Source organism: Etheostoma cragini, chromosome 2 (assembly GCF_013103735.1).
Source record: "Etheostoma cragini isolate CJK2018 chromosome 2, CSU_Ecrag_1.0, whole genome shotgun sequence".
NCBI classification, from domain to species: domain Eukaryota; kingdom Metazoa; phylum Chordata; class Actinopteri; order Perciformes; family Percidae; genus Etheostoma; species Etheostoma cragini.
Window position 1 is genome coordinate 6,007,991 of NC_048408.1, and position 12,798 is coordinate 6,020,788.

Genomic DNA, 12,798 nt, shown 5'->3' on the forward strand with positions numbered 1-12,798 from the left:
ACTATAATATCGCCTAGAAAGGCTTCTATATCTACTATAATATCAGCTAGAAAGGCTTCTATATCTACTATAATATCGCCTAGAAAGGCTTCTATATCTACTATAATATCGGCTAGAGAGGATTCTATATCTACTAGAGAAGTTGATAGCAGTAACATCCTGACATTAGACAATGAAACTTAGATAAGCCATTGACTTTGTAGAACATCTCCATATGTTACTGTATTGGCTCACTTCTATTTGCTGATCACTAGGCCAGCCAATCCCAGAAGTGATGTTTGCCGTCTGTAGGGGGTGCTCCAGTTTCAGTGCCTTCCACCTCAACAGACAAAAATCAACCCTAAAGGGCAGAAGTAATCCTGTTGGGGAGTTCCTAATGGTTTTAAACACAGGTATAATGTCACCGTTTTGGTCTATGCTGATTCTAATTGGTTGGTTGGGCATGATGATTTTGGTCCATGTTTGAGTCAACAATGGTTTTATGAAGGCAATATTTAAAAATGTTAAGTAACCCCTCTTAACTTATCAAGATTTTGGTCATTTGACTTTGTTTTTCTTACATTTTTAATGAGTTTTATGTTATGGCTGGAACGTTACCAATATGACATTCAGTTCCTTTAGCCACGTATACCTTGTCTTTTTACCTAAAATAAAAAATAGAAAATGGTGATTGGATTCACAAGGCTTTACAACATGTAAAGTGACAGTGGGATATTTTGCATCATAAAATATGCTGTTATATTTGTATAATATATTTTGGTTTAATCACTGACAACTTCCCAAACCAGAAATATTCAAGTTCCTTATTCAAACCATTTTCTAGAGTTCCCTGACTGTTTCGGTGTTTCCTTTGTACTAAATCAACAAACCACCGTGACTAAAGGCCCTGACACGCCAGGCCGACAATGGGCCAATGTTGGGCTGTCAGTGAGTGTCCATTAGTCCCTGGAACCGTCGGTGAGGGGAATCACTCTGATTGGCTGTTCAGCTTAAGTGAATTAGTGTGAGAAGAAAAAACGGGATTGAGGAAAGCAAGCAAGCGACTAAAGTCAAGAGGGCACACACAGAAGGCTCTCGTCATTTTTCATTGTCATCTCATTTGAGAATCTAATCCATTAAAAGGGTTGTCAAAAAACTGCTTACAAAAATGACGATTGAATGTTCTTCACTCCCCGCCAGAGGGAGACTTCGTTGGTGAGAGGACAGCCAATAGCAGCCCAGGAGACGGACAAGCTAGCCAGCTCAGCTTGCCCGTCTTCCGTGGTCTGCGTGAAACACAGCGCTTTCGAGCCGGGAGCGTGTTCACTTCCCTGCAAAAACAAAATTATTTCCTCCAGGAAACCCTTGTTCATTCCTTGGGGAGTGTTTTAACCACCATCTTTTTCCTACACTCGTTTTAGTGCCAAAACCTAACTGACATCGCCGCATGACGCTCACTTATTTTGGCTCAACTAGACAACCACGGATCCCTGAAAGGACCGTCATCTGGCGCTGCCTGTAGCCGGATCACAGTCGCCTATTGGCGGCTAAACAACTGACGCCGGTAGCCGCCGTCCCGGAGCTCAGCAGCGGCTAAATACAACCAGCAACTGCTGCTGGATAATATCATTACATTGCACACATCGACAGCTCAGACTTTAGTTGGTTTAAATGACTTCTATTTTAGGTGTATAGTGGTCTATTGGGGAAGTAGCAATGATCACTTTTAATAATTCAACAGATGAACGGGATATGTAGACTAGAAAGGGGGAAATCCCACACATCCCCCCAGGAAAAATTGCACCCTGCATGTATCATTGCAACCGTCTGTATATCTGGTTTCCCTTTTTGAATGATGAACACAGACTACAGCCGCCTGCTGGTGTAGAGAGTCACGTCCTCTGATGCAGGCGCAGAAAGAATGTGCTAGTTTTCTGTTGGCTGCGGTCTCTGCAGGGTTTAAGTGAACCTTTTAGGCTAAGACACAGGGGGAGACGCAACAGTCTAGTTTGTCCCCACTAGTTCTTGGATGTCGAGTTGGTGCGTGTGTGCCGCTGGTTGTCGGAGTGTTTGTGGCTATGTTTTGCTTCTAGTTTCCGCAATGTGTCCCACAATGTTGGCTTTAGTTGGCCTTACCAGAAACAGGTCAGTTGATTCAGTATGTTGGATTGGCATATAAGTATGATTTCTATTGGTCATGAAAGCATTGTACCCACCAAGGTGAGTCTGACAGATAGGGCAAAAAAAGCCAGACGATTATACATGTTGCAAACAAGCCAAGTTTAGCCGGATTATCAAACCCACTTTATTTGGAGATGAAACCAAAGGCCAGTGTGCCTAAAATGCTGGTAATAATCCCTCAGTGCAGAGGAAAAGTGTGTGCTTTGAAGAGAAGAAGTGAGGCGAGGTGAGGTGACGGGAAGCTTTGATCAGACAGCATGGTGTGCCAGGAGAGCTGCAGCTGTCTCAGAACTCCTGCAGTCCTGATCGGAAAGCTGAAGCAGTCAAGAATCCAATAATGGACCGCACATGAATTATTATTCCCAAAATATATTTTATTTTAACACAGCATTTCCACAGCAATCTGTCAAATCACCACTGAACATAAATACAGTACAACACGGGTATAAAATATCGGTATTTGACAAAAATGTCAAGAACACGTGTAGTTTTTCTAACGTGTCTCTACCATGTGTAACAGCCAATCAGCGGCATTATTAGATCTTTGTAGAAGCATGGTGCATGCTGATTGGCTCACTGACGCTTATGAGGTTTACTCCATTAGTATTTAAATTTGGTATTGAATGACGAGGCATTTTTCAATACTCGATACTTTAGAGGCAATTCAGTCGGTGTCTGAAAGGTATTGACCTCGGTACCCAGCCCTAACGATCTAAGATGAGAATGAGAACATTAACAAAATTCAAAGCAAAAGGTACAAAATGTTTTTCTTACGATGACTGCTTCAAGTTGGTTAATTTCGATACATTTTGGTTTGTGAGTGTGTGTCACTTCTTCAATAATGTGAGAGTCCCCACCTGCTGGAGTCCCTGCAGACTCATCTCAGCTTCAGGATTTTATATCACACACTGAATGTCACTGCTTCCTAACTCAACACACCTCTCCTCCCTCTCATATCTACCCATTCCCCTTCAAACACAATATCCATCTTTTTCACTCACTCTCTGACTCTTTTGTTCACATCTGGTGTGGCAAGTCAAAATGCGGTCATCAATTGTATCTATGTGTGAGTCTGCCTGTGTGTGGGGGATCGGGTAAAGACGGTCTAATTGAAGGGATAAAAGAGAGTAGAGAGAGATGGGTCAATTACTGCGGGAAATGGAGAGCAACTGTGTGTCTGTGTGTCTGTGTGTGTGTGTGTGTACATGCACAAAAGGTGGGGGAGGGTTTGGTCTGACATTACTTCCTTCCTACAGGGTCCCTTTTTACGCATCAATAAAACGCCTGAGCTGCTGAGCCTTGTCTGTCCCACCCCCCCAGTCTACCTTCTTTTACCCCCCCACACCCCACACACACACACACACACACACACACACACACACACACGTATAAGCTCTGTGTGAGCTGCTTTAAGTGTGGCACGCACTCCAACTAACCATCTTACCCAGTCCGCCGAGCTCTGTACTGTAATTGCAGAACTCCCATCCACAAACTGTAGTACCACAATAGACACAAGCTGGAAAGTAAACCTTCAAATATACAGTCTGTGACAACATTACTTTCAGTTCCACATTAAAACACCCTTGGGCGACCTCTAGCTCACCCAGTAAGAGCGTGCGACCCATGTAGCCCGGGTTCGAGTCCGACCTGCCGCCTTGCGCTGCGTGTCATTCCCCCTCTCCCTCCCCTCTTCCCTGTCTATCCACTGTCACTGTCACTATCAAATAAAGGGAAAAGCCCCCCCAAAACTAATCTTTAAAAGGAAATTAAAAAAACACACCTGCCGGCGTTGGAAAATAACATACAAGTAGAAAACTAATTTCTATTTTCAGCTATAGAATTTAAAATACACACTTCATCACAATTTACTGGATTTAAAGGAATAGTTCAAAATTCGGAACATTTTTACATTTCCAGTTGAACGTGAGGATGGATACCAGGGTCTCCCACAGTGTTTTGAAAGCCTGGTGACGACCGGGCCTAACTAACCGGGCACAGGAAATTCATTTTTAAGACTTTTTAAACAGTTACAGTGGAGCAGCGCAGTTGGAAACTTTGCCCTATGGAGTCTGTCTTAAGGGGCTCTACATTAATGCTGCCATGAGCCCCAGCCAGGCCCTCGTCTAAAAAAACATACTTGCCACTGGGCTAAAACCACCTTCTGGGAGAAACCCTGGATACCACCCTGATGTCTTTACAGTACAAGAAGCTGCATACAGCAGTTAGGTAGCTGATCTGAGCATAAAGACTAGGAACAAGACTGGAGTCCTTTTGTCACTGTAAGAGTCAGGTTCTGCTGTATTGGAACCGGTTTGTTCAACGTGTTCTCCGACTACGTCCAATGTTTGTAGTTGTTACGAACGGCCACACTTGACTGGTGGAGTGAAAAGCCAGGTAATACGTAATATTTATGTATCATAAGTCTCTCCCTGGAAGTGGATAGTGTTGAACTTGATAGTTCGTATGAAAACAGACAATAAATAAAGTTGTGTCGAGATTTAAAAAAAAAAGAATGAGAGAGAGAATTTCAAACTCTGCTTACTTTCTCACCTCCACACAGCTGGGCAGTCATAGTGTGGAGACCCCAAAGCAATGGCCACTTGTCGGCAAGGAAGGGATTTTTGTGTTGGCGCAACGTCATGGTGATTCGGTCTATACTACCAGTGTGAGGTTGCCAAGCAACCAGTGAAGACAACAGAAAAGTCACTGCGCCTGACAAAAAAATAGTCCCGCCCCACTAAAGCCACGGCTTAAAGATACAAGACATAACAAGTTCACTAATGAGCTTGTAAGGTGTATTCTGCTACTTTTAACACAGCCAGGCTAGTTACTTCCCTTACGGCCTTCATGCTAAGCTGCTGACCAACTCTCTCTCTCTCTCTCACACACACACACATAAGAGAAGAAAAGTAATGGGATCACCAAAGTGATTACAATTCATCATCTGGGGAACATAACACAATCCATTCAACAGTTTTCGAGGTATTTCAACAAAAAACTAAAAAACCTCACGGTGGAGGAAAGGTCTGGGGATCACCAAAGTCCTTAAGATTCTCCTTCTGGGGACCGAGCGACAGATCGACATTTCCGTGCCTTAAACCAGCTGCCAGCATAACTTAAAATAATGTGACCAATTGTAATACTTATTCCTTTTCCACATATGTTTGGTGGTGGCCACAGCTCTGTCGTGATAGGCTGTCCCCTGAATAAGGCTCAACAGACCTCGGAACTTGGTAAATTGGAGCCATCCTTCGCCGCTCATCCCCTGGTCTTTGGGAAACAGGTTGAGGTCTTGAAAGTAGGCATTCAAAGGTGTGTGTGTGTGTGTGTGTGTGTGTGTGTATCTGTAAAGTTGGACTGTGAGCAGCCAAACAAATGACTTAAAGCACCCATTTTACGTGCTTCCACACATACAAACTTGGAGAAAAAAAAACATCCCTGCGGTTTTAAGTAAGATCCGGTTTCTGAATGTCCTCTGCCTTCTGTCTCCGGTTCAAGCTGTTCAACATCTACAAGGCTTTCTACGTCACTAGCTGAGACAAGGTGGCTAACCGTGGAATGCTTGTGCTAGCATGCGAGCTCGATCTCAATGGCAACACACTGCTACAACACACACTAGTTGACCATAATCTCCAAAAGAACTACTTCCTGTCCCTGTTCTGCAGGTATTCCAAAAGTGTCCCTCGTCTAAAAGAAGTCTTCCAGAGAATCCTGCCTTGGACTGACCAAAGTTGGAGAAAGAGTTATCTAGCTGATGTCATCATCACCTAGCTACTGGGCATGTGCCACTCCCAACAAAGATAGTTAAGAAGTGAGATGTCTCACTCTGTAGCTAAAACAGAGACCTAAACACGCAGGGGGAAAAGAGCATCTGCAGCAATTTGCAGTACAACAAAAATATGGTGTTATTTGAAAATCTAACCATGTACACCTATTTTGGTACAACCTCTAACTACAGTTATGAACATGAAATGTGCATAATATGGGCGCTTTAATGTTGTGTTTAAGATGTGTGTGTGTGTGTGTACTTGCACACACACATCTTACACAGGTGGATACTATGTTTTAGTGTATAATTACACAAAGTGTGTGTGTGTGTGTGTGTGTGTGTGTGTGTGTGTGTGTGTGTGTGTGTGTGTGTACGCAAGTGCCTCTGTGGACTAGTGTCTTTGGTAGACTTGTGGAAATCCTCTTAGCGTATGCTGCTTGAAGCTCAGAGTAACCCCTCTAATCCAGCATCGCACCAAGGCAGACAGCAAAAGACCACAACCCATACTCACACACTCACATACACATACACACACAAACAAACAGTGGTCTCACTCTAAATACCAAGAAGACAGATGTCTACTGTACAGAAAGATATTGATGTCAGCACTAGTCTGAGCTTTTAGTACTGCTGTCCAGAGACACTGAAGCACTGACAGTCTCTCTTTATGTCCTTCCTGCCCTCTTCGCATATTCTCGGCATCTCCCCGATAACCTGAACATCCGACCAAAAAGAAAAAGAAAAAAAACGTTCACCCTCTCCGCCTGCTCTCCATTCTGTTGCTAGGGCAACAGCGGCCATCTTGCCGTGCCCCATCTGTCTTGGGTACACATCACAGGCTGGTCATAAACGTGGAATGACAGTCGGAGAGGGAAAGCAGACAGGGTGAGACAGAGAAAGAGATGGAGAGAGTCAAAGGAAGAGGAGAGGAAGACTGAACAAGAAAAAAAGATCCACAGATTGGGTCTCCAGGGTGAAATGACTAAATAAAAAGCCGGATTGGCCTTCTTGGCACAACCTTGTCTTTAGCCTCTTTCCAACCAAATAGTTACAGGAACGTAGTTTCTAGGAACAGTCCACTTCTAAACAGTTCTACCAACTACTCTCCCCCAAAACCGGTTTTGTCGTTTGCATTGGCCACAGGAACTGGTAGGAGCGGTAAGGGAGCTACGCGAACACGGCAACGGTCTTTATAGCATCGTCACTTGACTTTAGCGCCACATACTGTACAAACCCCCATTTGCGCTAGCTCACTAGAGATTTTCCCAAAGATTTGAGTGTTTCTTGTGGATCCTTCCAGGTCCCTCTGCACCTCCTCGGTAGAGTACATGGCCTGCCCCTCCGCATCAGTCCACTTTTTTAATTCATTATTCCATCCATAACCGTAGTAATTCACGTAGTCAAGTCATTCAAGTATGTTTTGTTAACACAGATGGCATGGCTTTTACAGATGGCGCGCTGTAGAGGCGTGACTAGGTCAGTATCTTGAGAAAAAAAGAGTTGTAAGAATGTTTTTTTCTAGGAGCTGCAAACATCCCTCCGGTCGGAAGGCGGCATTTACCTGCTATCACCTTACTCATATCTCATTCAACACTGATCAACCTGCTCTTCTCTGATTAAGGCTGAGTATCATGTAAACATCTTCTGTATCTATTCAATGACAGACAATGCTTCTTCAACATCTTAATTTGATAAATATTTTGAAAAGAATTCTATAAACCGTGTAATATCAAAAAAGACGCCAACTGTCATCTTAATCTACAAGAACTTTGCCAAAACAAAATACAGTCACAACTTGGCAGCATCTTGATTTCAATAAGGAACTATCTGATCCAAATAAACAACATAACAAATCTGAGCAGACATTTAATGCCATCTTTCAATAACTTTTTATACCGAGACCATAAGAGGATTGAGATTCGATACCCAGTGGGGCTAGATTTAAAAAAGCCAATTTTGTTGATTCAAATTGATTTCCATTTGACTGAAAATACAAAGAAAATCAATCTGTCTGTATCATCTGAAACTAGAAGACCTAAGGGAACTAGCTTGTTGGGAAGGGGGTTAAAAAACGTCCAAAGATAGACTACATAACCAGCCCCACCAGCTCTGCCAACATCTTTGTTTATATATCATGCAATAATACAACACATGATCTTGACCATCATTTACAGTAGGTAACGGGAGAGAGATGGAAAATTAAATTACGCAAAGAGTGCTGCCAGACCAGACCAGCCTATTTTGGCCAATGTGTTCCTGTTTACCTGCATGCAACCAAAGCCTGTCAAATGTGACTGGTGACGGAGGAATCTCAGTCGACAGCTCTACAATACTTCTTCTTTCTTTCTCTCTTTTATGTGAAACTGGTTCAGAAACAGCATGACTCAAAGTAGCAAACATAAGTGCATTGTTGTACTTTGGACGTTTTGGGCCATAGATTTTGTTCACAGCTTACATTTTTGCGTTGTGACTTTTTAGTCCAGCCACTCCATGGAAAACCTGCCTGGTGATCCATAGACCAGGACTGCTGTGACCTCATTTACAATTCCCAAACCTTAGATGGACAATGGCTGCTGCAAAATTCACTTATCTCTGGGCACCCAGACCCCGAGATCCTAGTTAGCAGTGACACACTGACCCCGAAAGACACACACAGACACACACAGGGGGGAGGCTATTTCAACTCCAAAGGCCAAGGGAACTTTATCAGGATGCACCTTATCCTGGATCCATGAAATAAAAAAATATAAATGTGCCTGCCTCTAAGGGAATTTAATATAGGGGTGTGTATACTTATGCCCCCTGTATTTTAAGGAATAACATTTATTTATTTACAACACAATATTCATTCACAAAGAAAATTGTTGTCCTTAAAAGGCTGGATTTTCCTAAAATCTTTTAATTAAGGCATTCGGATTAATTTCCAAAAGATGTTTTTTTATTCCTCTTTTTAATCAACTTTAGCATGTATGTGTAAACTTATGCAAGCCACTGTATGTGTGACGACAATGCTACAACCTGAGATCCACGACAATCAGTGTGTTAAAATGCACAGCAGCAACCGGGGCAAGGTCTTCCTATACGCACCTGGAGTGGTATGGCAAGGGACAGAGGATGGATCAAAACCACAGAGAAGCCGGACCAAACCACAGATGCGCATAGTGGAAAATCCAAATACAGGCTGTGTGTGGACTGCAACTGAACACAGAGTTGGAGCCATAATGGAGGCTGGGGTGACCTGACATGACTTGGAGCTCAAGGGGAAGTGACGAAGTGGTTTCACTCTGAGACACAATCCTCTCAGTGGTAAAAGCACATGACAAACAACTGCAACAGGGGCTGCACACTGAGAGGCTAAAGGAAATATCAACAAAGTAGGAAAGACATTTTGGACGGATGAAAGAGAACAACATGAGGCAGAAGCTAATATGTCTATATATAAAATAATGGAAAGAAGGGGATAAAAAGACCAGCACTAAAACATGACAACACTCATATGCAAGAATGCAAAAAGCCAGGCCCAGGGAGAGTTAGAGAGAATGATAAGTTGCTCCGGTCCTCCACTGGGTTGGGTTTGAGTGTTGAGTTACGTGCACAAATACAAATGATGAGTCACTTTCTAAAACACACAGGCACGAGCTTGCATACATAACTTTAAATATAGACTCATTATACTCAAATACACAGCAAGTCCATCACTCTCTCTGTCATCAGCTCAGCCTTTTAAGTCAGTCCTGACCAACACATCATGACAAATTAATGCCCTTTTTTTTCTCCACTGCAACATTACCATGACCTTTTTCCAAAAGCTCTGAGAGCAAAGAAAAATGTTCTTCTTTCATTAAAGAGACCCCCCCCCCCCCCCCCTCACATACACACACCACCATCCCTTTTCACTTCCTTCTGTGGCCCCATGTGCACGTCCATGCACACGCCTAAGCCTACTCTTTTTAACATTTTCTCAGAATTTTTGTCATCTTAAAGAGCCCTAATTACAGGCTTAAACATGTGGGTAACTGTAGCGTACACACACGCACACAGACACACACACTCCCACCCTCCCAACTCACTCAGTAAGTGAACATAATTAGAGACTTGAGAAAGCTATGAATGAGTGGGGAGAAGGGGAGGTTGGAGTAGAGGAGATTAGAAGACATAAAAAAGTTCCTCTTAGGAGAAGAAGATCAGGGAGGAACTTCACACTGAGCTTGTGCAGTTTTCACTTTCAGACCACAGTTTTCTTTGGAGTTAGAACTTACAAATATGGCTTTAACAGTTTCCACAGTCCTCCCCATACTGCCACCAATTTTAAAGACATAACTAATCTGAGGTTGGTGCAAAATACAATTCAAGACTACTCTGCATTCAGCAGCCTAATTGCAGAGAATATTAATGATTTGGAGAATGGTTGGTACTTTTTGGAGGCGGCAGATAGCGCTCTCCTGAAGGCATTAGGCTGAATCTCATTTCTCTAGTTTACCCCTACCCCTAACCCCTTACCCCTTACCCCTACCCCTTACCCCAGGTTTTGCGCGTTCACGCGAGACCAAGAGCTGTCCTAATACTCTTTTTGACCTAGTGCTAGGGGTAGATGAAGGGTTGTCTGGCCCTTGGAACCAAGTCAAGACGCAAGCTTACACATGTTGTACCCATTCATTATTGCATTGGTACTGTATTAATGTAATCGTATGTAATTAATTCCTGTTCAGCTGTAGTTTATTTATGGTTTGTTTGTTTTCTTGTGTGTCTTTTTATGTGTATGACATGTTAATTACGGTTGTAGTAGTTGATAATGGTTCTGTAATCTAATATATTTTATGTAATGTTTTTGCCTGTTGTGTTTAATTTATTGGGCAAAAAAAGACAGAACATCAGTCTGAACATCAATGATATTCCAAACAGTATTAACTGAAACAGATATGCAACACACCATGCAGTGTGTATACACATACAGTGGGGTTCTAAAGTTTGGGCACCCCAGGTAAACATTTGTATTAACGTGCATAAAGAAGCCAAGAAAAGATGGAAACATCTCCAAAAGGCATCAAATGACAGATTATACATTTGTACGTCACAAAAGTTAGATTTTATTTCCATCATTTACACTTCCAAAGTAAAAATGGCGTCTGCAAAAGTTTGGGCACCCTGCAGAGTTTCTAGCGTGCACCGGCCCATTTGGAAAGCTGAGACCTGTCAGTGTCATAGATTGTTCTCAATCATCGTCTGGAAAGACCAGGTGAGGTCAATCTTAAGGTTTTAAAGGCCCAGACTCATCTGACCTTGCCCCAACAATCAGCACCAAGGGTTCTTCTAAGCAGTTGTCTAGAAAACTGAAAAGGAAAATATTTGACGCTCACAATGCAGGAAAAGGCTATAAGAAGATAACATAGCGTTTTCAGATGCCAATATCCTCTGTTCGGAATGAAATTAAGAAATGGCAGTCATAAGGAACAGTGGAAGTTAAAGCAAGACCTGGAAGACCAAGAAAAATATCGGACAGAACAGCTCGCAGATTTGTGAGAAAAGCAAGTCCAAACCCACGTTTGATTGCACGATCTATCTAGAAAGACCTGGCAGACACCGGAGTGGTGGTACACCATTCCACTATAAAGAAATACTCGTACAAATATGGTCTTCATGGAAGAGTCACCAGAAGAAAACCTCTTATACATCCTCACCACAAAAATCAGCGTTTGAAGTTTGCAAATGAACATATAGACAAGCCTGATGCATTGTGGAAACAAGTTCTGTGGACCGATGAGGTTAAAATAGAACTTTTTGGTCGTAATGAGCAAAGGTACTTTTGGAGAAGAAAGGGCACAGCATTTAAAGAAAAGAACCTCTGTCCAACTGTTAAGCACGGGGGGGATCAATCATGCTTTGGGGTTGTATTGCAGCCAGTGGCACAGGGAACATTTCACAAGTAGAAGGAATAACAGATCAAATAAAATATTGGCAAATTTTGGACGCCAACTTGATGCCATCTGTGCAAAAGCTAAAAGTTAAAGAGAGGATGGCTTCTACAAATGGATAATGATCCTAAACACACCTCAAAATCTACGGTGGATTATATCAAGAGGCGTAAACTGAAGGTTTTGTCATGGCCTTCACAATCTCCTGACCTCAACATAACTGAAAATCTATGGATAGACCTTAAAGAGCAGTGCGTGATAGACAGCTCAGAAATCTCAAAGAACTGGAAGACTTCTGGAAGGAAGAATGGGCAAAGAATCAAAAGACTCTTGGCTGGCTACAAAAAGCGTTTCCAAGCTGTGATAGCCAAAGGGGGGGGTACAAAGTATTAACTTTTCAGGGGGCCCAAACAGCAGACCGTTTGCAGACGCCATTTTTTGTTTTCTGTTATTTTCAAAGTGTGAATGATGGAAATAAAATCTAACTTTTTGTGACATATAATACCAATGTCTTTGTTTTTGGAGATTTTTTCCATCTTTTCTTGGCTTCTTTATGCACATTAATACGATTTTTACCTGGGATGCGCAAACTTTCGAACCCCATTGTGTGTATTGCAAACAGACCAGTACTACACAGATAAGAACATCTGCCTCTGCACCACCACCAAAGCGAACATAACATAACTATAAAATATTTAAATGCATATGACACTGTTGGAAGTTTGATCAATACTGTAGGGTGATGTAACCTACTGGTGTTCCATTTCATAGGGGTATGTTTTCACCCCTAGCCGTTACCACATGGTTTCAAGGGCCATGGGGTAGGGGTAAGGGGTAAGAAGGAGAAATGGGATTCAGCCTTAGTGTAAACTCACTGGACAAAATACACTCACCGGCCACTTTATTAGGTACCCCATGCTAGTAACGGGTTGGACCCCCTTTTGCCTTCAGAACTGC

The 12,798-nt window shown here is 42.6% G+C and overlaps 1 protein-coding gene and 1 long non-coding RNA gene across 3 annotated transcripts in view; one reads left to right on the top strand and one right to left on the bottom strand.

Moving 5' to 3' along the window:
- maml3 (mastermind-like transcriptional coactivator 3) overlaps nucleotides 1–12,798 on the bottom strand; it is a 99,207-nt gene that overhangs the window by 67,406 nt on the left and 19,003 nt on the right. The window lies entirely within an intron of this gene.
- Nucleotides 6,947–12,798, top strand: part of LOC117955065 — a 13,744-nt gene continuing 7,892 nt past the window's right edge. The window contains exon 1 of the long non-coding RNA XR_004658949.1: nucleotides 6,947–7,155. This is a non-coding gene — a long non-coding RNA (uncharacterized LOC117955065). The remainder of the gene's footprint in view (nucleotides 7,156–12,798) is intronic.